The 24,064-nt window shown below is 43.1% G+C and overlaps 1 long non-coding RNA gene across 5 annotated transcripts; it reads right to left on the bottom strand.

Moving 5' to 3' along the window:
- Positions 1–2,325: 2,325 nt before the first annotated feature.
- Positions 2,326–11,013, bottom strand: LOC127567508 (uncharacterized). 5 transcript variants are annotated; one of them, XR_007955895.1, is made up of 6 exons: positions 10,921–11,013; positions 10,550–10,730; positions 9,586–9,653; positions 8,448–8,596; positions 6,512–6,669; positions 2,326–3,032 (listed from the first exon to the last, which is right to left on the bottom strand). It is a non-coding gene; the product is annotated as an uncharacterized LOC127567508 (long non-coding RNA). The 5 variants fall into 5 exon arrangements; XR_007955897.1 differs by having other exon boundaries at positions 10,539–10,730; positions 10,832–10,944; XR_007955893.1 differs by having other exon boundaries at positions 10,832–10,944.
- Positions 11,014–24,064: the final 13,051 nt, after the last annotated feature.

The following is a 24,064-nucleotide window of genomic DNA, read 5'->3' as shown; positions in this document are numbered from 1 at the left end:
TCATATAATCTCACTAAATTGGCCTCAGCTGTTCTTCTCTCTACAGTTGCAATTTCTCTGGTCTCCTGTTCTGCTGCCCTTTCTTCCCACTCATCCCCTTTCTGCTCCTTACTTTCCCCTCCTTACTTTCCCCTTTCCGATGTGTCTTTCCTCTAATTTGCTGCTACCTCTGCAGGCAGCTTCACCACTTCTATCAGCTCTTGTTTGTGTTTAGCCCCTTCCCCTGGGACCTCACACTGTCTGTGTCCTGTCCCTGCTAGGGGCTGCTGTCTCTCTGTGGGCCATGTTGTCTGTTCTGTGGACCATTTGGGTTTGCTGACCCTGATTCATCCACGTAATCTTTCCCTTCCCTGAGCTTATGATAGCACTTGCCACAAATCAGCATCAAGTGGCAGGCCTTAGAGATAAATGAGCACCTTGGCAGCCACCTCTCCCAAGTGTTGACACCAATTGTGAAGTTCAGAACGGGATCCAATGTGCTTCCTTTGGAAATCTATTCTGATTTTGTGACCTTCTCAAAGTCATCATTCCTAAACTCTTACAAAACCCACTGACAACACCTCAAGAGATACAGTGCCAACAATACCTCTGCAACATCCTAGTCATCAAGTGTCAAATATCGTTAATGAAGCCAATGACATGAACCTCATGCATCAACTGTGCGGGACTGGACATTATGTAGAGCATACAAGGTGTCTACTTCCCATCTCACCCATGATCACAGACCATGTGATGGTCAGAGGAAATGTTACAAGGACATGGTGGAAGCATATCACAAGAAAACAGATACAATCATCACAAGCTGGAAGAAGACACCATCAATCAGCCTCTGTGGAACCACATCATCCATCAGGCCTACCTGGAGGAGAAACGTTCTGCCCTTGAAAATGAAAAGAGAGCAAGGAAGGAATGGGAAAGAACCCCCAGCTAGCAGGCAACTGAACTCCGGAGAAACTTCAGAAATTTCCGTGAGCAGAAGGGAGACATCCAGGTGACCCTGCTCGAGGGAAAAGGGAGTTTAGTGAGGGCTACCAGAAACAACCTCCTCAGGGGCGAGCAACAGGCCCTGCAACTTCAGAAGCTTCTGTCGGCATATTTGTGGTTCCACAATTGAAATTCTGTCATCTTAGATCCACATGTAAATACATGGTAGAGATTTCAATCCTATAATGCTTCAGGAGCCCCTCAGGGCAGTGTCATGGGCCCACCTACCTTCAGCTACTTCATCAATGACCTTCCTTCCATCACGTCAGAAATTGTGGAAACACCAGCAAACATCCCAACATGAGCAGCAAAGAAGGCATTCAGCAAGCATGCTGAGGCATTAAGAATTAGGATGTCACCTTGGTGCTGTACAAAACATTGGTCAGGTCACATCTGGAGTATTGTGTACAGTTCTGGTCACCACTCTACAGAAAGGATGTAGTAGCATTAGAAAGAGTGCAGAAGAAATTCACCAGATGCTGTAACATACAAAGCACTGGAGGAACTCAGCAGGTCAGGCAGCATCCATGGAGGGAAGTGGACAGTCAACGTTTTGGATGGAGACTATTCATCTGGACTGCAGATGAGAGGCCTTGACCAGAGTCATTGACTGTCCACTTCCCTCCATAGATGCTGCCTAACCTGCTGAGTTCCTCCAGTGCTTTGTGTGTTACTCTGGGTTTCAGTACCTGCAGTCTCCTGTGTCTTCACCAAGATGTTGCCTGAAATGGAGAGCATTAGTTACAAGGAGAGATTGGACAGGCTGGGTTTATTCTCACTGGAATGTGGGAGGATGAGGAGTGACCATCGAGATCTAAAAAATTAGATAGTTAGAGTCTTTTTCCTAGGGTGAGGGAGTCTAAAATTAGAGGACATAGATTAAAGGTGACAGGGGAAAAATTTAAAGAAGATCTGAGAGGCAGGTTTTTCCACGCAGAGGGTGGTGGTTGTACGGAGTGAGCTACCAGAGGAAGTGGTAGGTAGTTGCAAATATAAGTACAACATTTGGAAGGCATTTGGACAAGTATTTGGACCAGAAAGGAGCAGAGGGATTCAGGCTTAATGCAGGCAAATAGGATTAGTGTGGATTGGTATCACGGTCAGCATGGACAAGTTGGGCCAAAGGGCCCATATCTGTAGGATACTTTCTACTTACCTGGATAAGTGCAACTCCAAAAACATTCCATAAACTCAATTCCATCCAGGACAAAGCAGCCAACTTGATTTATAGCCCATCCACCACTAAACACTCACTGCACTTATTCATCAAGACATCTTTGACACCACCTCCCAAAACTGCAACCTCTATCACCAAGAAAGGCAAGGCCAGCAGAATAAACACCACCTCTAAAAAAAGCTCTCCAAGCCACGCACCATCCTGGCATGGAAATATATTGTAATTTTTTATCATCACTGGATTTAAATTCCAAAACCCACTACCCAACCACACTATGGGAGTACCTTCACCCCCAAGACTGTAACCTTCTCAAAGACAATCAGGGATGGCGATAAATACTGCCCTCAATAGCAAAGTTACTTCACGTAAATGAATAAATTTTTAAGAAACCTCTTACTATTAAGCTCAGATATGCTAAACTAGAGGCTTGGTACAGGCACAGAAAATCTGGCAACTAAATAAATGACATGGGTGTGACACTATAAGTGCACTTCCATTTGAGAAAGAAAATAAGTTTATTGTCAGAAGGTCATGGAGACATCCTGAAAATTGTATTTCAATTTTAATTAAATGGTAAGCATATGAAACAAAGTTAGAACAGCAATTGGTTTAGTTCAGAACTTTATAGTTTGAAGACTCTTGACTTTGTTGAGTTAAACAGAGAAATGCAAGAATTCAGAGGGTGAGCTCACTCAAGCTGTGTTTACCAATTACACCCAACACGGTTACTCCTTGTGATTGTTTTTGGGTTTTGGATGTCTTGAGACTGCTCCCTCATTGGCTACTAGTGGGAATTCAATCCATTGTTTATTCCGCATTTCAAGAATGTTCGCCAGTCTCCGGGTGTTTATGGCTTTTTCGATTTCAATTGCTGGTGATTAAACAAATATTTCCGGTTACATTTTGTCAGTTCTCAAAATTGCTTACTGTGGTTAAACTAATAATTGTTGTGGGCTATAAAGCAATCCAATTCAAGTGAGTCAACACATCACATATAACCAGCGAAGTTAACTTGGCAGGACTTGAATCAAATCCTGTATACTCAAAGAAAATAATCACATGTTTAGAAAATGTTTTAATCTCTGACTTCGTGATAAATTCTACCAAAATTATTTTATGCACTACCAAAATGTAACTGTGTTGCTTAGGTGAACAGTCACTTTACTTAAATATCTGACATGTCAAAAGAAAAACAAACTAAGCCAACCTATCAGAAAATCCTTCACCAACCTCCATTGCAGTGAGCATTACTCTTTCACTTTCACAAGGAGAACAGCAGTAAAAAGAAACAAGTTGGGGAACTGTCCATCCCATTGTGATATGGTGCAACATAAGTACACCATAAATTCCATCTTCCCTCAACAAACCCACACCAACCACCTCCATCCCGCCATTTCGCCCTCACCATCACTCCTACACAATTTTCAATGATAAGCAAAGTAAAATAGAAAAACTTTGGGTAGATCTTTACAGACCTCCAAATATCAATCAAGTAGTGTCAACAGTGATTAGTTTTACTTCTCCCTATCAAACCCACCAATTTTTACTCAGTATGCGCTAACATCAACATGCCCAACTCCCTTCAGAAGGCTTATAGCAAATCCACATTCACCGTACATAATGGCAACCTATTCAAAGACCTCAGCTAAAGGTGAATTACTTCAGATCCAAATGAACTTCACACTTTTAAAAGCTATACTGCTGCTCCTTAGTCTACCACAGCCAATCATATAATTCATCCACTTGGACCCTGAATTTAATCTCCTTTAATATCTTAAGATTTCAAATACATCACTCAAGATATTCTTCAAAAGAAAAAGTCACAGGTTTTGTTTTGCAGCCTTGCTCCGATCTCAGCTGCTGAAGAAAGTGGTTGACAACTTGCTTGTGCCAGCACATGAATTAGCAGCCTCCACAGCCAGCACATCATCCTTTGCCACTTCTGCCTGCTCTAATGGCATCCCAACACCAGCCACATCTTCACCTCTCTTCTTCCCACCCCCTTTCTGTTTTTCCACAGGGACTACTCTCTCTGTGATTCCCTGGTCCACTCATCTCTTCCCACCCACCCGCATCCCTGGTACTTTCCCTTGTAACCATAGGTGGTCTAACACCTGTCCCTACACCTCCTCCTTTACCACCATCCAGGGATCTAAACAGTCCTTCCAGGTGAAGCAAAGATTCACATGCACCTCCTCCAATCTGGTGTGATTCATTCAGTGCTAGTGATGTGGCCTCCTCTACATCAGCAAAGCCCAATACAGACATGGCAACTGTTTTGCAGAGCACCTACACTCTGCCCTGAGCTGCCAGTTGCATGTCATTTCAACTTTCCATTCCTGCACCAACCTGTCCTCGGCGTTTTCCACTGCCATGGTGAGGACAAACATAAACTAGTAGAACAGAACTTCATACTCCACTTGGATACCCTACAGCCAAATAGTAAGAACATTGAATTTTCCAATTTCAGGTAATCAACTCCCCATCATTTTTTCCTATTCCCACCAGTCCACCCAGGGTCTCTCTTCCTTTGTTCTTTGTTCACCTTTTCCATCCACCCCCCCCCCCCCCACCAATTACCTAAACATCACCACATCACCCTCCCCCATCTGGCCACCTGGTTGCATCTGTCCCTCACCCACATATCTATCTACCTAGGTTGCTTCTCCCTTGGTTCACCTTTCCTGCCCCACACCTAGTTTCATCTGCTCATCATCCTTCTCTTATTTGGTTCCATCTATCACCTACAGCCTCTGTCTCAACACTTCTCCTCCCCAACCCTCACTTGGCTCCATCTGCCCATCATCTGGTTCTACCTATCATCTACCAACCTCTTTCTAGCCCATCCCTCTCACTTCTTATACTGTCTATCTTCCCTCTAAACTAGTCCTGATGCAAGGTCTCAACCCGAAACATTAACCATCCCTTTGCTTCCACAGATGCTGCTTGATCCGCTGAGTTCTTCCAGTAGTTAATTTCTTTGCTCAAAATTCCAGCATCTGCAATCTCTTTTGTCTCAGAGATCCTTATTGACTAACCCACCATTGCAAGTGTGAGCTCAGGAATGCCTGCTTGGATCACTGTTACTGAAGTTATAATTTTGAAAAGAGGAAGACTGAGAAGGTATTTCACATGAACTGTTAACTTGAGAATCTGCCTGCCTAATCGCATTAACAATAATTTTTTCCACTTTCTAGAGACTTGGTCAACGTCCCACCTTAAAACAGAGGCATGATTGGACGATTTAACACCAAAAAGGGAATAGCCAAAACCTGTAGAGAAGTTACACATGCCTAGATTAAACTGGCAAGCTTAATTTGTAATAGCTGCAGTCTCTCTGCAGTGGGGCTGATGCGCTGACATCAAAAGGGAACTTGAAATAGCCCTGGATATTGCTGTACCTTTGAGTATCTCATGGTCACCCAGAGACTTAATGGACAACCAGGAGTTGAAGACATTCATTGCTCTTTGGATACATTTCAGCAGTGCTCATTTAAATCGGCTAGTTTTATTCTCTCTGTCCTTTTCATATTTGACAATTTGGAAGTGACTGGAACATCTATTCCATGTCTGTTAGCTTCCTGTGTTGGTGGAATTCTAACAGCAGTAAGAATATTTCAGATTGATGGCTCAGAGAGAGGGAAACGGAATTCTCGATCCAGCTGCATGGAAGGGGACTCAGAGGGGAACAAGTCCAGAGAAGATGCCAGTGTTTGGAAAGAGGGGACCTGATGGCTTCCTGGAGTAGCAGACAACATATTTCTTTTGAAATACATCAGTAGGGTCTGGTTCACGTCACTGTGGACCAGCACCATCCACTTTTTGATCCTCTGACCAACATGCGAGAAGGAGAGAGCCATTTGGCCCTGTGCACGTTCATAAATGTGATACTGAAAAGCCAGTGAATTGGCAAACTTTTATGCAAAAATAAACCAGATAGGCGATCAGCAGGACAGTTAGGCTACACATAATTTGTTCATTGGCACCATACTGTAGCAGCACAAAAATAAATCATTCAGCCCACCAAGATGTGCCAACTCTTTCAAGGGGAAATCCAGTTAGTCCTTCTCTCTCTCTCTCTCTCTCTGCCCTCTCCCCTCCAACCCCCCACCGCCCCCCCCAATTCATTGCAACTTACCCTCCCTCGATTATTTCCATTTCCCTTTAGAAACAATACTATTGAACCCATATCCACCACCCTTTCTGAATCCTTATCACTTGAAAAGGTTCTTGGTGCCTCTGCTTCTTTTCACTTTCAACGTGCACCCTCTGGTTATTGACCTCTCAGCCGCCTGAAACAATTCCGCTTTGTTTATCAAAAGAAGTGCTAAAACAATATGTATAGCTTACTTTGCAAAGAAATTCTTGTTTTTTCCACACTTTCCACATGCTTGAGGGAGCAATGATTAAAAGACTTTATCTCATTTAGGAATTTTGACTCTCCCATCCTTGCCTTCTGTGCTTCTTTCAATGTCTTCGTCATTATTATCAAATCCCAGGGATCCTGACTGCAAGAGAATTGCACAATCCAAATTATAATTTCAGATATTGCTAATCCTGTTTTACAGTGCAGTTTATTTTCAAATTTGACATCCAAAAATCTGAAGGTTATAGAATTGGAAGAAGTTTTGGAGAAAGGGACAATCAAACAGAGGAATTTCAAATTATATCCGAGATTTTTAAGACAGAAAATGTTCTGTCGATCCATTCAAATGCTGTGGACCAACTATAGGTCCAATCAGAAGATGGTGAAGTCACCCATGTACAGAGAGGCTCTGATCAGAGTCACCCTGCTGCCTGGCATTGCAACCCCTCTTATGCCCAAGTCTTTCCAGATATATTCAGCAAAAGACCCAACACAACACACAAACAAGACAGAACTGGGTAGCCCAGCCTTTTTCCAGATTTGATGGGAAGCTTTCCATTTCTCACCTGTTAATATGGGCTGTGCTGTTGACGTCTACGTAGAGCAGTGGTATCAAATTCCTGATTCCCTTCCCATAGCCCATCTTGGAGAGCACAATCCTCATGTAGACATACGATATTCTGTCAAAGCCCTTCTCCCGGTCCAAGCTGATCAGATATGTGTCCGCCCTCCACCCCCAACCCTGCATTGTCCTGCATACAAGTAATGTATCCCTGAGCATTAAGCACAGGGCTGTCACACATTTTCCTATTGGGTATGGATTGAAACATATAGGGGGTACCCAGGTTACATAAGAATTCCATTCTTTAGAACTGACTGTAATCTGAATTTTCCATGAGCCAGAAATAAGCAATTTCCCCGAAAATAGTCTTGTGAAATCTTAGATCTCAACAGCCCTTGGGGAGTGATTTGCAGAGAATAGACAGGGGAAGGTCATTCTAGGTAATAGGAGCTGTTACCAGCAAGTGAACTGTGGCAAATGTTTGTCTGAATGTAGCTCGGGTGGAGTGAAGGCAGGAGCTGATCTGCTAATGGGCAACAAAACTATCAGCAGGTTAATAAAAGAAACTGTACGCTAACAAGAGGTGGCTTGAGGTTTATAATATTTGATCTTACCTGAAGGGGAGTTTGGAGAAAGGCACTGTTTTTTCTGAGGGCGGCCTCTGCTTTCTTTCCTGGTGAAGAGATTTGAGTACTATACCTGACAGCAGAGTCTGGGAGAATGTGCGTAAAGTTGGACTTCCATAAGTCAGGTCTTGCACAACCCGGGGACCCCTGTATAAAGGTCCTGAGGAATCTTGGCAAGATTGACGTGGAAACAATGTTTCTCTTATTTAAGACAGATGTGACAAGATTTCTTCTTTAAAATGGTGGTGAATCTTTAGACATCTCTTCTTCCAAGGATTATGGAAGCAAGGTTTTTGAATATATTTAAAGGCAGAGATAGTGGAATTCTTAATCAGCAAGGGGATGGATGGTTACATGAGGTAGGTGGGAACAATCAGATCTACAATCAGATCAACGAAGATCTACTTTATGGAATGACGGAGGAGGCTCAAAGGACTGATTGTCCTGTTCCTGCTTTTAATTCAAAAGCTTGTATCAGTTATGTCCCATAGTTTCCATTGACGCAAGACAGTTTTGATTTTATATCATAACGTGATGATTATCGCAGCATTCAGCAAGTGGTGTGAGACCACTTCACACTGCTCTAATCTAACAATGGCTGCAATAAAACTACAATCAGTGCAAAGTTTGAAATTTTTGATTGTTGTTTCTGATTCAATGGAAAAGTAATTCAAGTGGTCTGATCAAGGAGATTTTTTTCTGTATACATATGTGATGGCATTTATTACTTACAATTTGAACTGCTCAGATACACTAAAGGCACATTTTGTCCCAGATGGTTGCAAACAAGCTGTACGGTTCATTGTGTGACTGCAGCAAGGACTCTTACTCTAACCGCAAAGATCCGATGCACTGTGTTTCTGCCTTTCTTCAGACACCTACTTTTTAAAAAAGAGAGATTAATAAATTGTTGATGCACAGATTTCCTAATCAGTTACATCTAATAATAAAAAGACAAAATGCACATTTCCCAAGGAATAAATGACTTTGTACTTCTTCATATAAGGTGGAGGGTGTAAGGTGGTCTCCTTTCCTATTGGGCAGAGTACAAAGCACACAAACATTATTCCTACTATTCTATCAAGACATTTCAAATGCCAGTAAGGTGGATTTGTGTATTACTTCTTTGGGATTGGTTTGCTCTGGTCCTATTTTCTAGTGAAAAAGGACTTTTCCCTTATATACTGAAATGTTGATATGAAATAGACAACCCTCACCTGATTAAAAAATTGAACTGGCTTTAAACTACCTCATGACCAAGATCTACAGATAACCTATCCAGATATTAACAAGCAGCATGACAAATCTCCAAATATAGAATTTTCTCAGGACATTATAAAGGAAACTTTTAAGTTTCTTAAAACTGTGTATAGTTCTCTCACTTTAGTTGGAAAAGAAACATTTTAACTGACTTTTTTGTCGTACCTAAAGGAAGCTTAACAGATAGAATGGGGTAATTTCCACAGAAGGTTCTCTCAGTCATCTCCTGCACTAACACTGGAAAATTGGTGTATTCCTAACTACACAAGAAGTTTCATGTGGATATGTTCTTTCAATTGTAAAATAGCATGCATTTTAATCTGCATAATATTGATTTTTAACATGCAGCACATGTCACAGTTATTCACAAATAATCAATTGGCCTGATTGAGGCAACAGAAGAGATGCTCCACTAAAAGCCCCAGCACATGGATAAGCCAAACTTTCTGAAAAATTGTGCCTTCAAATTAATGGCCTTCAGCAGCACTATTATCCATTATGGCATAGCATGATAACTTATTATTCTGCCTCTGAAAATTGTTACTATATTGCATGTTTAGTGCTGTCCAATGAGGATCCAAGGCTCGGGATCCTGTGAGGGGTGACTTACCTCTTGATACCCCAAAGCTTTTCCACAATCTTTAAGGCACAAGTTGGGAGCTGGATGAAATTTTGTTGCTGTCCCCATTTTCAAAAAAAAAATCTTGAGTCAGTGAAAGAATTTCAGTAAACATGAGCATCAAATATCATCATTCAGTGAAAATAGAAAGTTCAATATCCTGCAAAACAGCCAGCACATACCCACTGCACAAAAAGCCCTATATTGCCAGAAGAATGATTCTTTGAACTGGTTAATTGAATGTAAAGTTTTTTTTGGTACTGCATGATGCTAAATTCTAATGAGGTAAACTCTGCACACTAATAAAATGGATACAGAGAAAAAGTAAGTGTTCTTTTCCAGGAATTCTTGCAGGGGATTTCCAAGTTAACAAAATAAAACAAAACACATATTAATAGAAACCCTGGAGGAAAAAACATCAATTTGGGATTTTTTTTGGAAAGAAATGAACACTGGCAAAGGGTAGTTCCACAGTAAACTTGTGGTCTGCTGCCAGCAATTGTTCAATGCGGAGCAACTGAAACAGCAATGGTCACGATTAATACGCGTTTTAGTAATGTATTGGCTTAATTCTTGAAGCTCGTCAGGGAAAGCTAATTCCTTGGAACCCATCATAAATATCCATTTCCAAAATTATGTCAAAAGGAACTATTAGGCTTATTCACCATTTATAATCCCCAGCAATATAGCTGAAAGGTGCCTTAAGGTTTTAGTGGATTTAAAGAAAAATCAACTCTCTACTTATTGTACTGCAGATAACAAGGACAGAAAATGACAAAAAGATCAGCTCTTCCCCTCCTCCACCTCCTCTCTAGTTTGTTGCTCTTGGAGACCAACACCAGTAACTCATGGGAGTTAAGTGCCCTGGGTTGCTTCTGACAGCAGGAAGTCATTGAATGATCAGCGAGAGCAGTCGCTTTGAACAGTGAACTACTATGACCCACAAGGGCTGTACCTCCCCCCGGCGTCGGGCGGCATCCCAGTTCCCGCCGTGAACCCGCCGTGAACCCGCCGCTCTCCTGCGCCTTTTTCTCCCCCCGCGGGGCAGCTCAGACGCGAATTTCCGTCCAACTCTCCCTCGGGGCGAACTGGCCTTTCGGTCTTCTGCCCGACCACTTTAACGTGTTCCGGCGATGCTGGAAAATGCAAAAGCTTTTGTTCCTGTATCTAAGCAACTTAAGAAGCAGCCGTAACATCTTCACCACCCCCCCCCCCTCTCCCTCCCCCTGTCACTGACCCGCTCCTGGCCGCATCCACCAGCTGCCCGGGCGCTGCAGGTGGCAGCGGCCGGCAAAGCCGACGCAACAGTGAGGCGTCTGTGACCACCTGACGCCGAGGTTTCAATCCCTGTCGCTGTGCCCAGCTACCACATCTCACACAGGTACAACCTGAACCCTGTTTGAATTTGGGGACGGTGGTGAGGGTTCTCTGGTCCGGAATACAAATTCCAACACAGTGGCTGGGAAAATCCAATGAACACTTATTTAACTGCAGTGTGAAGGAAAGACAAGTATGGGGCCCGTGAAACTGGGCTGTTGTAATTGACTTGCAATGTCAGCTCTGTTTCTCTCTCATAATAAAGAAAATGCACCATAGAAAGCATCCTATCTGGATGCATCAGGGCTTGGTATGGCAACTGCTCTGCCCAGGACCGCAAGAAACTGCAGAGAGTTGTGGACACAGCCCAGTGCATCATGGACACCATCCTCCCCTCCGCGGACTCTGTCTATACCTCTGGCTGCCTTGGTGAATCAGCCAGCATAACCAAAGACCCCACCAACCTGGGTCATTCTCTCTTCTCTCCTCTCCCATCAGGCAGAAGATACAGGAGCCTGAGGGCACATACCACCAGGCTCAAGGACAGCTTCTATCCCACTGTGATAAGACTATTGCACAGTTCCCTTATACGTTGAGATGGACTCTTGACCTCACAATCTACCTTGTTGTAGGCAGAAGTATTGAAGGTAGTATTGAAGGCGGAGCTGTAGTCAATAAACAATAGTCTAACATAGGTGTCTTTACTGTCCAGATGCTCCAGAGATGAATGTACGGCCAGGGAGATGGCATCCGCTGTAGACCTGTTTTGGTGGCAGGTGAATTGCAGTGGGTCAAGATTGTATGGGAGGCTGAAGTGTTCCACAACCAGCTTCTCAAAGCACTTCATGATGGTGGATGTCAGAGCCACCAGGTGGTAGTCATTAAGGCACGTTACCTTGTTTTCTTAGGTACCGGGATGATAGTGGTCTTCTTAAAGCAGGTGGGAACCTGAGATTGAAGCAGGGAGAGGTTAAAAATGTCTGCTAATACCCCTGCCAGCCGATCTGTGCAGGATCTAAGGACACGGCCAGAGACACCATCTGGGCCAGATGCTTTACGTGGGTTCACTCTCTGGAAGACTGACCTTGTGTCTGCATTAGTGACTATGGGTTCAGGTGCATTGGAGGCTGTAGGGGTGGCTGGTAACATACCAACCCCCTTCTGTTCAAAATGTAGGATAGAATGTGTTAAGCTCATCAGAAAGGGATCGCTGTTGTTGGTGTTGCTGCCCGATTTTGTTTTGTAGCCCGTTATAGCATGTAAGCCCTGCCACAACTGACAGCAGGTCTGGGACTCAATTGTGATATTATAGCTCTTACAGAAATGTGGTTGAAGGATGGGCAGGACTGGCAGCTCAATGTTCCAGGGTACAGATGCTGCAGGCGTGACAGAGGTGGAGGTAAGAGAAGAGTGGGAGTTGGGATTTTGATTAGGGAGAACATCATGGCAGTACAGAGAGGATATTCCTGGGGCACCGTCCAGTGAAGCTACATGGGTAGAACTTAGAAATAAGGAGGGGGTGATCACTTTGATGGGATTGTCAGCAATTGGAGGACCACATATGTAGAGGGATCACTGATAAGAATAATAGGGTTATAATAGTTGGTGACTTTAACTCCCCTAATATTGACTGGGACTGCCATAGTGCTAAGGGATTAGATGAGGCAGAATTTCTTGGGTGCATCCAGGAAAGTTTTCCAAAACAATATGTAGATTGTCCCACTGGAGAGGGGGCAACAATCAAACTCCTCTTAGGTAATGAGGTGGGGCAAGTGATTGAAGTGTCGATGGGGGAGCAATTTGGGAACAGTGACCATAATTTTATCGGTTTTAAAATAGTTATGGCAATAGATAGGATTGGTCCATAAAAATTTAAGTCCAAAATTGGGGCAAGGTTAATTTTGATGGCATTAGACAGGAACTTGCAAAGGTTGATTGGGAGAGGCTGTGAGCAGGCAAAGGGATGCCTGGCAAGTGGGAGGCTTTAAAACATGAGGTAGGAAGGGTGCAGGGCTAACATGTTCCTTTTAGAGTGAAGGGCAAGGTTGGCAGGATTAGTGAACCCTGGATGACAAGGGATATTGAGGTTCTGGTCAGGAAAAAAGAGGCACATGTCAGGTATAGGCAGCTAGGATCAAGCGTATCCCTTGAAGGGTGTAAGGGATGTAGGACTACACTTAAGAAAGAAATCAAGAGGGCAAAAAGGGGACATAAGGTATCCCTGGCAGATAAAGTGAAACAGAATCCTAAAAGATTCTGTAAGAGCAAATGAGTAACTAGGGAAAGAATAGGTCCCCTTAAGGATCAGTGTGGTCATTTACGTGTGGAGCCATGGGAGATAGATGAGGTCTTAAATGAATACTTCTCGTATGTTTCTACCGTGGTGAAGATCATGGAAGGTAGGGAGTTCAGGGAACAGAACAGTGATGTCCTGAAACATATCGACAATACTAAGTAGAAGTGTTGGCACATAAATGTGGATAAATCCCCCAAGCCTGACCAAGTGTATCCTCGGACTTTGTGGGAAGCAGAGGAAGTATATTGCTGGGGCCTGGCAGAGATTTTTGTATCTTTGTTAGCCACAAATGAGGTACCAGAAGACTGCAAGGTAGTTAAAGTTGTGCCATTATTCAAGAAGGGCCACAAGGACAAGCCAGGGAACTACAGGCTGGTGAGCCTAACATCAGTGGTTGGAAAGTTACTGTGGTAACCACTATGTTAAAGGCAAGGACTGGTAAGGGATAGTCAGCATGGCTTTGTGTGTGGGAAATCGTATCTCATAAATTTAATTGAGTTTTTTGAAGAGGTGACCGAGAAGATTGATGAGGACAGGGTGGTAGATGTTGTCTACATGGACTTTGACAAGGCCTTTGACTTGGTGGAAGGAATCAGAGAATGGTAGTGGAGGGTTGTTGTTCAGATTGGAGGCCTGTGATAAGTGTGTGCTGCAGGGATCAATGCTGGGTTCCCTGCTTGTCATAAATAAATGATTTAGATGAGAATGTTGCTGGCATGATTAGTAAGTTTGTGGGTGACACCAAAATTGCTGGTGTGTTGGACAGTGAAGAAGTTTGTCTAAGATTACAAGAAGAATTAGATCAACTGGGAAAGTGGGCAAAGGAATGGCGGATGGAATTTAACCCAGACAAATACAAAGTGATGCAGTTTGGGAAGTTAAACCAGGTCAAGGCATACACAGCGAATGGCAGGGCCCTGAGGAGTGTTGTAGAACGGAAAGATCCAAGGGTCTGTCCACCGCAACAGCCAGGAGCTCCTGGTGGCCACCCACTTCAATTCCACATCCCACTCCCATACTGACATGTCTATCCGTGGCCTCCTCTACTGCCACATTGAAGCCAGATGCAGGTTGGAGGAACAACAGCTCATATTCCGCCTTGGGAGTCTCCAACCTGATGGCCTCAACATCGATTTCTCTGACTTCCGGTAACCCCACCCCTTTTTCTTTTCCCCCACTCCTTTATCCTCCCTTATTCCTGTGGCTCCTTTCCCCCACCTTGATGACCTGCCCATCTCCTCTCCTCCCCTCCTCCATCCTTTATTCTATGGTCCACTGCCCTCTCCTACTGGATTCCTTCTTCTTCAGCCCTTTGCCTCTTCTACCCATCACCTCGCAGCTTATTACACCTTCTCCCCCTCCCCCACCCACCTACCTTCCCCCCCTCACCTGGACTCACCTATCACCTGATCTCACCTATCCCCTGTCTGCATGTGCTCCTTCCCCTCCCCCCACCTTCTTATTCTGGTTTCTGCCCTCTTCTTTTCCAGTCCTGAGGAAGGGTCTTGGCCCAAAATGTCTCAGCTGTTTATTTCCCTCCATGGATGCTGCCTGACCTGCTGAGTTCCTCCTGCATTTTTCATGTATTGCTCCAGATTCCAGAATCTGCAGAATTTCTTGTGGCAGGGGTACAAGTACATAGTTCCCTGAAAGTGGCAACACAGGTAGGCAGGATGGTGAAGAAGGCACATGGGATGCTTGCCTTCATTGGTCAGGGCATTAAGCATAAAAATTGGGATGTCATATTACAGCTGTACAGGATGTTGGTGAGACTGCACTTGGAGTATTGTGTGCAGTTCCAGTGGCCATACTATAGGCAGGATGTGATGAAGCTGGAGAGGGTGCCAAACAGATTCACAAGGATGTTGCCATGACAGGCTGGGACCATTTTCCCTGGAGCAAAGGAAGGTGAGAGATGACCTTATCGAGGTTTATAATCATGAGGGACATAGATAAGGTGGATGGTCACAGTCTTTTCCCAGGATAGGGGAGTCTAAAACAAGAGGGCATAGGTCTAAGGTGAGAGGGGAAAGATTTAAAGGGGACCTGAGGGGCAGGTTTTTCAGACAGAGGGTGATGGGTACATGGAAGAAGCTACCAGAGGAAATGGTAGAGGCAGGAACAATTACAAAGTTTAAGGGACACTTGGTCTAGTACTTGGATAGGAAAGGTTTGGGGGATATGGGCCAAACGCAGGAAAACGGGACCGGCTCAGGTAGGCACTTTAGTCAGCATAGATGAGTTGGGCCGAAGGGCCTGTTTCCTGTGCTGTATAACTCTGTGACTCCAATCATACAGTAATGTGTTTGCCTCACAACTGCCCAGACTATCTTTTGTTTCATTTCATTTAGGGATACAGAGGCTGTATTCTGTCGGGAACAGCAAACTATGCCCCAGATAGTCTGCAGTTGAAATATTTGATGAAATATTAACATTTTTTTAATCCCCCTCTCTACGTAGAGTTTGAGCTGTGGAGAGCTGCGAGCTTTTTCAGGTCCTCTTTCATTGTTCACTGTGGTTCAAACTGAAACATTCAGCACGTCAGCCTCTGCTCATAATGTCCATCTTGGAAATTCCTGACCAATGTAGAATTTCCACAACATTAGAAGCATATTAAGGGTAATTATTTGACATCTGCACGCACAGAAGCAATGACCAAATAATCACTTACAGCACTGCACTTGGTCCAACAGATCTTTGCCAGTGTTAATTCACTACGCAATAATCTTACTATCTTATTCCTTCTCACCCTATTCTTTTTTATTTTCCCTTATGAATTGTCCCTCAAAAATCTCCCTATTTGCCTCAAGCATTCCGTCTGGTATTTTTTCTTAATTTCTTCATTATAAGTCATCCACTTGTTAAAATAACTCTCTGCCTACTCTCTGTTTCCCTTGAGCAGTTTTAATAGTTTATCTATCTCAGCCTTCCCTATCCTAGCAAAGAGAATCCCAGTCTGTTCCTCATAGTTATAGTTCTCTTAAAGTCGCAATACATTTTATATCAGAACATAGATGCCAGATTTTGTTTTATAATAAATATTGAGTTTTAGAAATATATATAATATTTAAAATCTAGGCAGTATTTAGATTAGCATGCAGCCTTACATTGTGGTCCAAAACAGATGGGATGAAAGACTTACAGCTGTTAAACTGGTCACACAAGAATTCCCTAGTCATCTTCAAAAAGTCCATCTGAATAGTCATAACAGAACCATCCAGAAGTTAGGACATCCAGTAGCAATGGAGTGACCTGGTGGTGCAGCAGTTAGTGCTTCTGCCTCACACTCCAGGGATCAGGCTTTGAGGCTGACATTACCTACTGTCCGTGTTGAGTCTGTGCATTCTCACTCTGATCACATGGGCTTCCACCAGATGTTCTGGCTTCCTCCCATGTGCAAGTTACCCCCAGGTGATAAAGGAACTGAAGAGAAGTTGATAGATGTCTGAGAGAGAACAAGTTTCAGAGCTATAGGGAAAATAATGAAAGAGAATGGGACTGATGAACTGCTCAGTTGGGAGCTGGCATAGACACAATGGACTGAATGGCCTCCTGTGTTTTAATGAGTAAGTAATACACTACACTCTTCGTGTTGGCCTGGGCTTTCCACTTGCACTGACAGTATAATTATCAGCATTCTCTGCCATTACATTGTGAAATAGATAGTAACCTCTGGAATCAGCGCATATGCAGAAGTGCAAATATCACTGTCAGTGACTCTGGACACCCTGCTGTGGGTGAGAACCTTTTGTTAGATCAAAAAATCTACTGACAAAAACTACAGTTTACCATATAGTTCTCATAGTAAAATCCCCTCCCCCCACCGTTGCCATCTGCCCAGTACCCCTCCCTCATTTGGTTCGTCTTCACCTTCTTTTCTGATCAGATTCCGTAATCTGTAGCCCTTTGTTGTCTCCACCTCCCAGGCTCTGTCGCTATCACCTTCCCTCCCCTACCTGACTCCACTGGTAATGTAAAGGGGGCAGGCACGGTAGTGTAATGGTTAGCGTAAAGTTATTACAGCACAAGCAACCTGGGTTCAATTCCAGCCGCTGTCTGTAAGGAGTTTGTACGTTCTTCCCGTGTCTGCGTGGGTTTCCTCCGGGTGCTCCGGTTTCCTCCCACATTCCAACGACGTACGGGTTAGGAAGTTGAGGGCATGCTATATTGGTGCCGGAAGCACAGCGTCACTTGCGGGCTGCCCCCAGAACACTCTACATGAAAGATGTATTTCACTGTGTGTTTCGATGTACAGTACATGTGACTAATAAAGCTATCTTATCATCTAGATCCACCTATCGTTTGACAGCTCTTGCCCTACCCCTCCCCCCTCACTTCTATATATTGGCTATCTCCCCTCTATTCCAGTCCAGATGAAGGGTCTCAACCTGAAAAATCAACTATCATTTGTGGGGAAGCCCCTCAAACAATGAAAGGGGTATCACCTCAGGGAGCCACGTAAGAGGCAATGGTGCTATGTTTGTTTGTGTGTTTTTCTCTTTTAAAGTTTACATTACTGAATGTAACAACCATGAATGCTAAGGTTTTGTTTTTGCACTGTTTCATCCTTTGTATATATTTTTTATTATGAATTAAGTTTATTTTTGAAATAAACATTTCCCTGCACAGATGCTGCCTGACCCACTGCGTTCCTCCAGCTGTTCTTTTTTTGCTCCAGATTCCAACATCTATATTTTCTTGTTTCTCTCCGAAGTGTTATGACTCATCCAAAAATTTAGCTGAAAAAGCATTTTTGGCCCTGATAAACTGATTAAATGTGTGGGTTCTAATTCTTTCTTAAGAATAGTTAAAAATGAACTGTTATTTCATTTTCTATGCATAATAATCTTCTGGCTTCTAACAAGTTTACATGTGCATTCCAATCTTTAGTTTACCCTATAAAAAATGCTTTAGAAGTTAATTAAAAGTTGGAGTTCTGATCAGATGTTTTGCAGTCTCCAAGGACTCTTCATCATGACTGCCACTGTTGTTGAATGCCAAAGTTCCGTATGCAAGGGAAATGGGAAATCATTCTGCAAGCAATGGTAGATTATTGTGGGCAGTTTTCTTTAAGGTCAATGTCGAGCACTATTACTTTGCAAATTTAGGGCCGGTGTCCTAGCCTGGAATGTGCTCCCTTTGTCATTTTTACGGAGGATCCTTTAGTGAAGAATGACAAATAACATTCTTCATTAAGATGGAAAGTGTATTTCAATCCCACACCATAGTTCTAAAGTGAACTATGAAGCTATGGGCAAATGCTGGAACATTTCTTTCCGAGCTAAAACACAGAAGGTGCTTGGAATGCGCTGCTAGGGGTGGTGGTGGAGGCAGATACAATGGTGGTGTTTAAGAGGCTCTTAGATAGGCACGTGAATGTGCAGAGAATGGGGGAATATGGACGCTGTGCAGGCAGAAGTGGTTAGTTTAATTAGGCAACATTAGCTTAATTAGTTCAGCACAACATTGTGTGCTGTTCCTATGCTATACTGTTCTATGTTCTAAAAGTGACCCAATCATGGCTTACAAAATAAAGTTAAGGATAGTATTGAATCCAAAGAGGAGGCATGTAAAGTGGCCAGAATAAACCACAGGCCTGAGGATTGGGAGCAGTTTAGAATTCATCAAAAAAAACCAAGAATTTGATTGTGAGGGAAGATGAGTATGAGAGTAAACTTGCAAGGAACACAAAAGTGGATTGTAAAAGCTTATACAGATTTATACAAGGAAAACCAACAGTCAAGACAAATGTAGGTCACTTACAATCAGATAAATACTTTGGTTCTGTTTCATGAAAGAGGATACAGATAGCCTCCTAGATATGCTCGGGAATCAAATGTCTAATGAAAAGGTAGAATTTAAGGAAATCATTATTAGTAAACAAAAGTTGCTGGAGAAGTTAATGGCACTAAATGACAATGAATTCCCAGGAGTTGATAACTTGCATCATAGAGTACCAAAAGAGATAATGATTGAAATGCATTTGGTGTCATCTTCCAAACTCTGAAGAATGGAATACTACCTGCAGATTGGAGGATGACAAGTGCAACCTTTAGTCATTAAAAAAAAGAGAAAAATCAGAGTTCTACTGATTGGTTAGCCTAAAATCAGAAGCATGGAAAATACTAAAATATATTTACTGTAAAGGATAGGATTAATAAAAAGTCAACATGGACTAATGAAAAGGAAATCATGTTTGACAAACCTACTAGAAGTTTTTTTTTCCCCCACACAGAGGATGGTGAATATCTGGAATGAGCTGTCAGAGGAGGTAGTGGAGGCAGATACAATTACGATGTTTAAAAAGCATTTTGACAGCTACTTAGATAGGAAGGGCATAGAGGGATACAGGCCGAATGTGGCTAAATGGGATTAGAGTGATTAGGCATCATGATTGGCATGAATGAGGTGGACTGAAAGGCCCATTTCTGTGCTGTACATTGCTATGATGCTATAAGGGAGTACCAGTGGGTGTAGTGTATTTTGATTTTTAAAAAAAGGCCTTTGATAAAGTCCCACATTAGTGTGCAAAATTAAGCCTCAGCTAGTCGCAAATTTTTTCAATGATTTGGATGAGGAAACTAAATGTAATATTTCTAAGTCCACCAATGGCAAGAAACAGAACGGGATTGTGAGCTGGGTGAAGGATGCAGAGAGACTTGAATGTGATTTAGACAAGTTGAGTGAGTGAGCAAATATATGGCAGTAATAATGTGGATAAAACTGACATTACCCACTTTGATAGGAAAAGAGAAAGGCAGAGTATTATTTAGATGGTGATAGATTGAGAAATGTTGATATACAAAGTGACGGGTAAGAGGCGAGATTTATAGAGTGAGGGTAAGTTAATAGTTTATTTATTGTAGTTGTATTAGACAGTGCCATAGCAGTATGCATCTGGAATTAGTGTTATGTTTGGAGTGCCAGATGTGGGGACCCTGGGAGACTACCAGCCTCCCCGAGGACTACATCTGTGCAAAGTGCATTGAGATGCGGCTCCTCAGGGATCGTGTTAGGGACCTGGAGCTGCAGCTCGATGACCTTTGGCTGATTAGGGAGAGTGAGGAGGAGATAGACAGAAGCTATAAAGAATTTGTAGCGAGTACCTCTGTGGTGGTCCCCCTCAAAAATTGGTATCTCATTTTAGATTCTGTTGGAGAGGATGACCTGACAGAGGAAGACCTTGGCAAACAGGAGTTTGGCACCGTACTTGGTGCCGTGGTCCAGCGGGCAAGGAGAAATGCAGTGGTCATTGGGGATTCTATAATGAGGGAAACAGATAAGAGATTCTGTGAACCTGACAACAGTACCCAGTGGTGTGTTGCCTGCCTGGTGCCTGGGTACAGGATGTCTCGGACCAGGTCCAGAATATTCTGAGGGGAGAGGGTGATCAGCCAGAAGTCTTGGTACATGTAGGTACCAATGACATAGGTAGAAAAAGAGAGGAGGTCCTGAAGGAAGATTACAAGGAGCTAGGAAGAAGGTTGAGAAGCAGGACCTCCAGGGTAGTAATCTCAGGATTACTACCTGTGCCACATGCTAATGGAAGTAAGAATGGAAAGATCTGGCAGATGAATGCGTGGCTGAGTGACTGATGCAAGGGGCAGGGCTTCAAACTCCTGGATCATTGGGACCTTTTTTGGGAAAGGTATGACGTATTCACAAAGGATGGGTCACACCTGAACTCCAAGGGGTCCAATATCCTGGCGGGAATGTTTAATATAGCTGTTGCGGAGGGTTTAAACTAATTTGGCAGGGGGAAGGAAACCAGGATGTTGGGATAGAGGAAGAGGTATATAGGAGCGAGTCCAAGACAGTGTGCAGTGAAGATGGAAAGAAGGACAGGCAGGAGAAAAGACAGGGTAATTTACTGAACAATAGAAATACAGCTAAATTGGCAGCAGATATTGGTCTAAATGTACTATATTTAAACACACATAGCATTAGAAATAAGGTGGATGACCTAGTGACACAGCTACAGATTAAAAAATATGACATTGTGGCAATCACCGAGTCATGGCTTAAGGAAGGCTGTGAATGGGAACTAAATGTCCAGGGGTACACAGTGTATAGGAAAGATAGTCAGGTAGGCAGAGGGGTGGTGTGGCCCTGATGGTTAGTAATGATATAAAATCAATAGAGAGAAGGGACATAGGGTCAGAAGAAGTGGAATCCTTATGGGTGGAGCTAAGAAATGACAAGGGTAAAAGGACAATAATAGCAGTTATATATAGGCCCCCTAACCGCAGCCAGAATGTGGATTATAAATTACAGCTAGAAATAGAAAAAGCGTGTCAGAGGGACAATGTCAAGATAATTATAGGGGATTTTAACATGAAGGTGGATTGGGAAAGCCAGGAAGGCAGTGGATCTCAGGAGAGCAAGTTTGTGGAAGGTCTAGGGATGGCTTTTTGGAGCAACTTGTTGATGAGCCCAGCAGGGGATCAGCTGTTTTGGATTGGGTGCTGTGTAACGAATCAGAGGTGATTAGAGAACTAAAGGTAAAGGAACCATTAGGAACTAGTGATCACAATATGATTGAGTTCAGTTTCAAATTTGAAAAGGAGAAGCTGATATCAGATGTGTCAATATTTCAGTGGAACAAAGGAAATTACAGTGGCATGAGAGAGGAACTGGCCCAAATTGATTGGAAAAGTAAGCTAGTTGGAGGGATGGCAGAGCAGAAATGGATGGAATTTCTACAAGAAATAAGGAAAATGCAGGATAGATATATTCCAAGAGAAAAGGTTTTGAATGGAAAAATGGCACAAATGTGGATAACGAGAGAGGTGAAGGCTAAAATAAAAGCAAAAGGGAGGGCAAACAGGGAAGCAAATATTAGTGGGAAAACAGAAGACTGGGAAACTTTTAAAAACTTACAGAAAGAAACTAAGAAGGTCATCAGGAAAGAAAAGATGAATTATGAAAGGAAGTTGGAAGATAACATTCAAAAAGATACCAAGAGATTTTTTAAATATATGAAGAGTAAAAGAGAGATATGGGTTGATATAGGACCAATTGAAAATGGTGCGGGAGAGATTATAATGGATAACAAAGAGATGGCAGAGGAACTAAATGAGTATTTTGCATCAGTCTTCACTGTGGAGGACATCAGCAATATACCAGATAGTCAGGGGTCTCAGGGGATAGAACTGAATTCAGTTAAGATTACTAGAGAGAATGTGCTCGGGAAGCTAAATGGACTAAAGGCAGATAAGTCTCCTGGACCGGATAAGGTGCACCCTGGGTTCTGAAGGAGGTGGCTTCAGAGATTGCGGAGGCATTGGTGATAATTTTCCAGGAATCAAAAGACTCCAGCATGGTTCCGGAGGACTGGAAGGTCGCAAATGTAGTTCCGCTGTATAAGAAGGGTGGGAGGCAGAATAAAGGAAATTACAGACCTATTAGTCTGACATCGGTGGTGAGAAAGTTATTGGAATCGATCCTCAAGGATGAGGTTATGAAATAACTGGAGGTGCAGGGCAAGATAGGCCCAAGCCAGCATGGTTTCGTGAAGGGAAGATCCTGCCTGACCAACCTATTGGAGTTTTTTGAGGAAATCTCAGGTAGGGTGGATAAGGGAGAGGCTGTGGATGTTGTGTATTTGGACTTTCAAAAGGGCCTTCGACAAGGTGCCGCACAAGAGGCTGATTAATAAGATGAAAGCTCATGGAATTACAGGTAGGATATTGGAATGGGTGGAGCATTGGCTGGTTGGCAGAAAGCAAAGGGTGGGAATAAAGGGATTCTGTTCTGGTTGGCTACCAGTTACCAGTGGTGTTCCACAGGGGTCGGTGTTGGGGCCCCTTCTTTTTACTCTGTACATTAATGATTTGGATTATGGAGTAAATGGTTTTGTGGCTAAGTTTGCAGACGACACCAAGATAGGTGGAGGAGTAGGGAGTATTGAAGAAATAGGAAGGCTGCAGAAAGACTTAGATAGTTTAGGAGAATGAGCAAAGAAATGGCAGATGAGATTCAATGTTGAGAAATGTGCAGTTGTACACTTTGGAAAAAGAAATAAACAGGCAGATTATTATCTAGATAGGGAGAAAATTCAAAGCACAGAAGTACAAAGGGACTTGGGGGCACTCGTGAAGGATACCCTAAAGGTTAACCACCAGGCTGGATCAGCGGTAAAGAAAGCGAATGCTATGTTGGCATTCATTTCGAGAAGTATAAAGTATAAAAGTAAGGAAGTGTTAATGAGGCTCTATGGGGCACTGGTGGGGCCTCATTTGGAATACTGTGCAGAGTTTTGGGCCATTTGGAATACTGTGCGCAGTTTTGGGCCAGATATCTTGGGAAGGATATACTGATGTTGGAAATGGTTCTGAAAAGATTTACGAGGATGACTACTGGAATGAAAGGGCTTACGTACGATGAGTGTTTGTTGGCTCTTGGAATGTATTCATTGGAGTACAGAAGAATGAGAGGGGACCTCATAGAAACATTTAGAATGTTGAAAGGACTGGACAGAGTAGATGTGGCCAAGCTGTTTCCCCTGGTGGGTGAGTTCAGGACTAGAGGGCACAATCTTAGAATTAGAGGGTACCAGTTTAAAACAGAAATGAGGAGAAATTTCTTTAGCCAGAGGGTAGTGAAATTATGGAATTCTTTGCCACGTACAGCTGTGGAGGCCCAATCACTGGGGGCATTTAAGGAGGAGATTGATAGGTATCTAATTAGTCAAGGTATTAAGGGATATGGGGATAAGGCCGGAAATTGGGGCTAGATAGGAATAGTTTTAGTTTAGCTCGTGGAGCAGACTCAATGGGCCGAATGGCCTACTTCTGCTCCTTTGTCTTGTGATCTTGTGACCTTGTGACATGTGTGTCACTGCACAGCAGTCAATGA

Source organism: Pristis pectinata, chromosome 2 (genome assembly GCF_009764475.1).
Source record: "Pristis pectinata isolate sPriPec2 chromosome 2, sPriPec2.1.pri, whole genome shotgun sequence".
Taxonomy (NCBI): domain Eukaryota; kingdom Metazoa; phylum Chordata; class Chondrichthyes; order Rhinopristiformes; family Pristidae; genus Pristis; species Pristis pectinata.
Note: the sequence above shows the minus strand (reverse complement) of the source record. Positions and strands in the feature narration are given on the sequence as shown.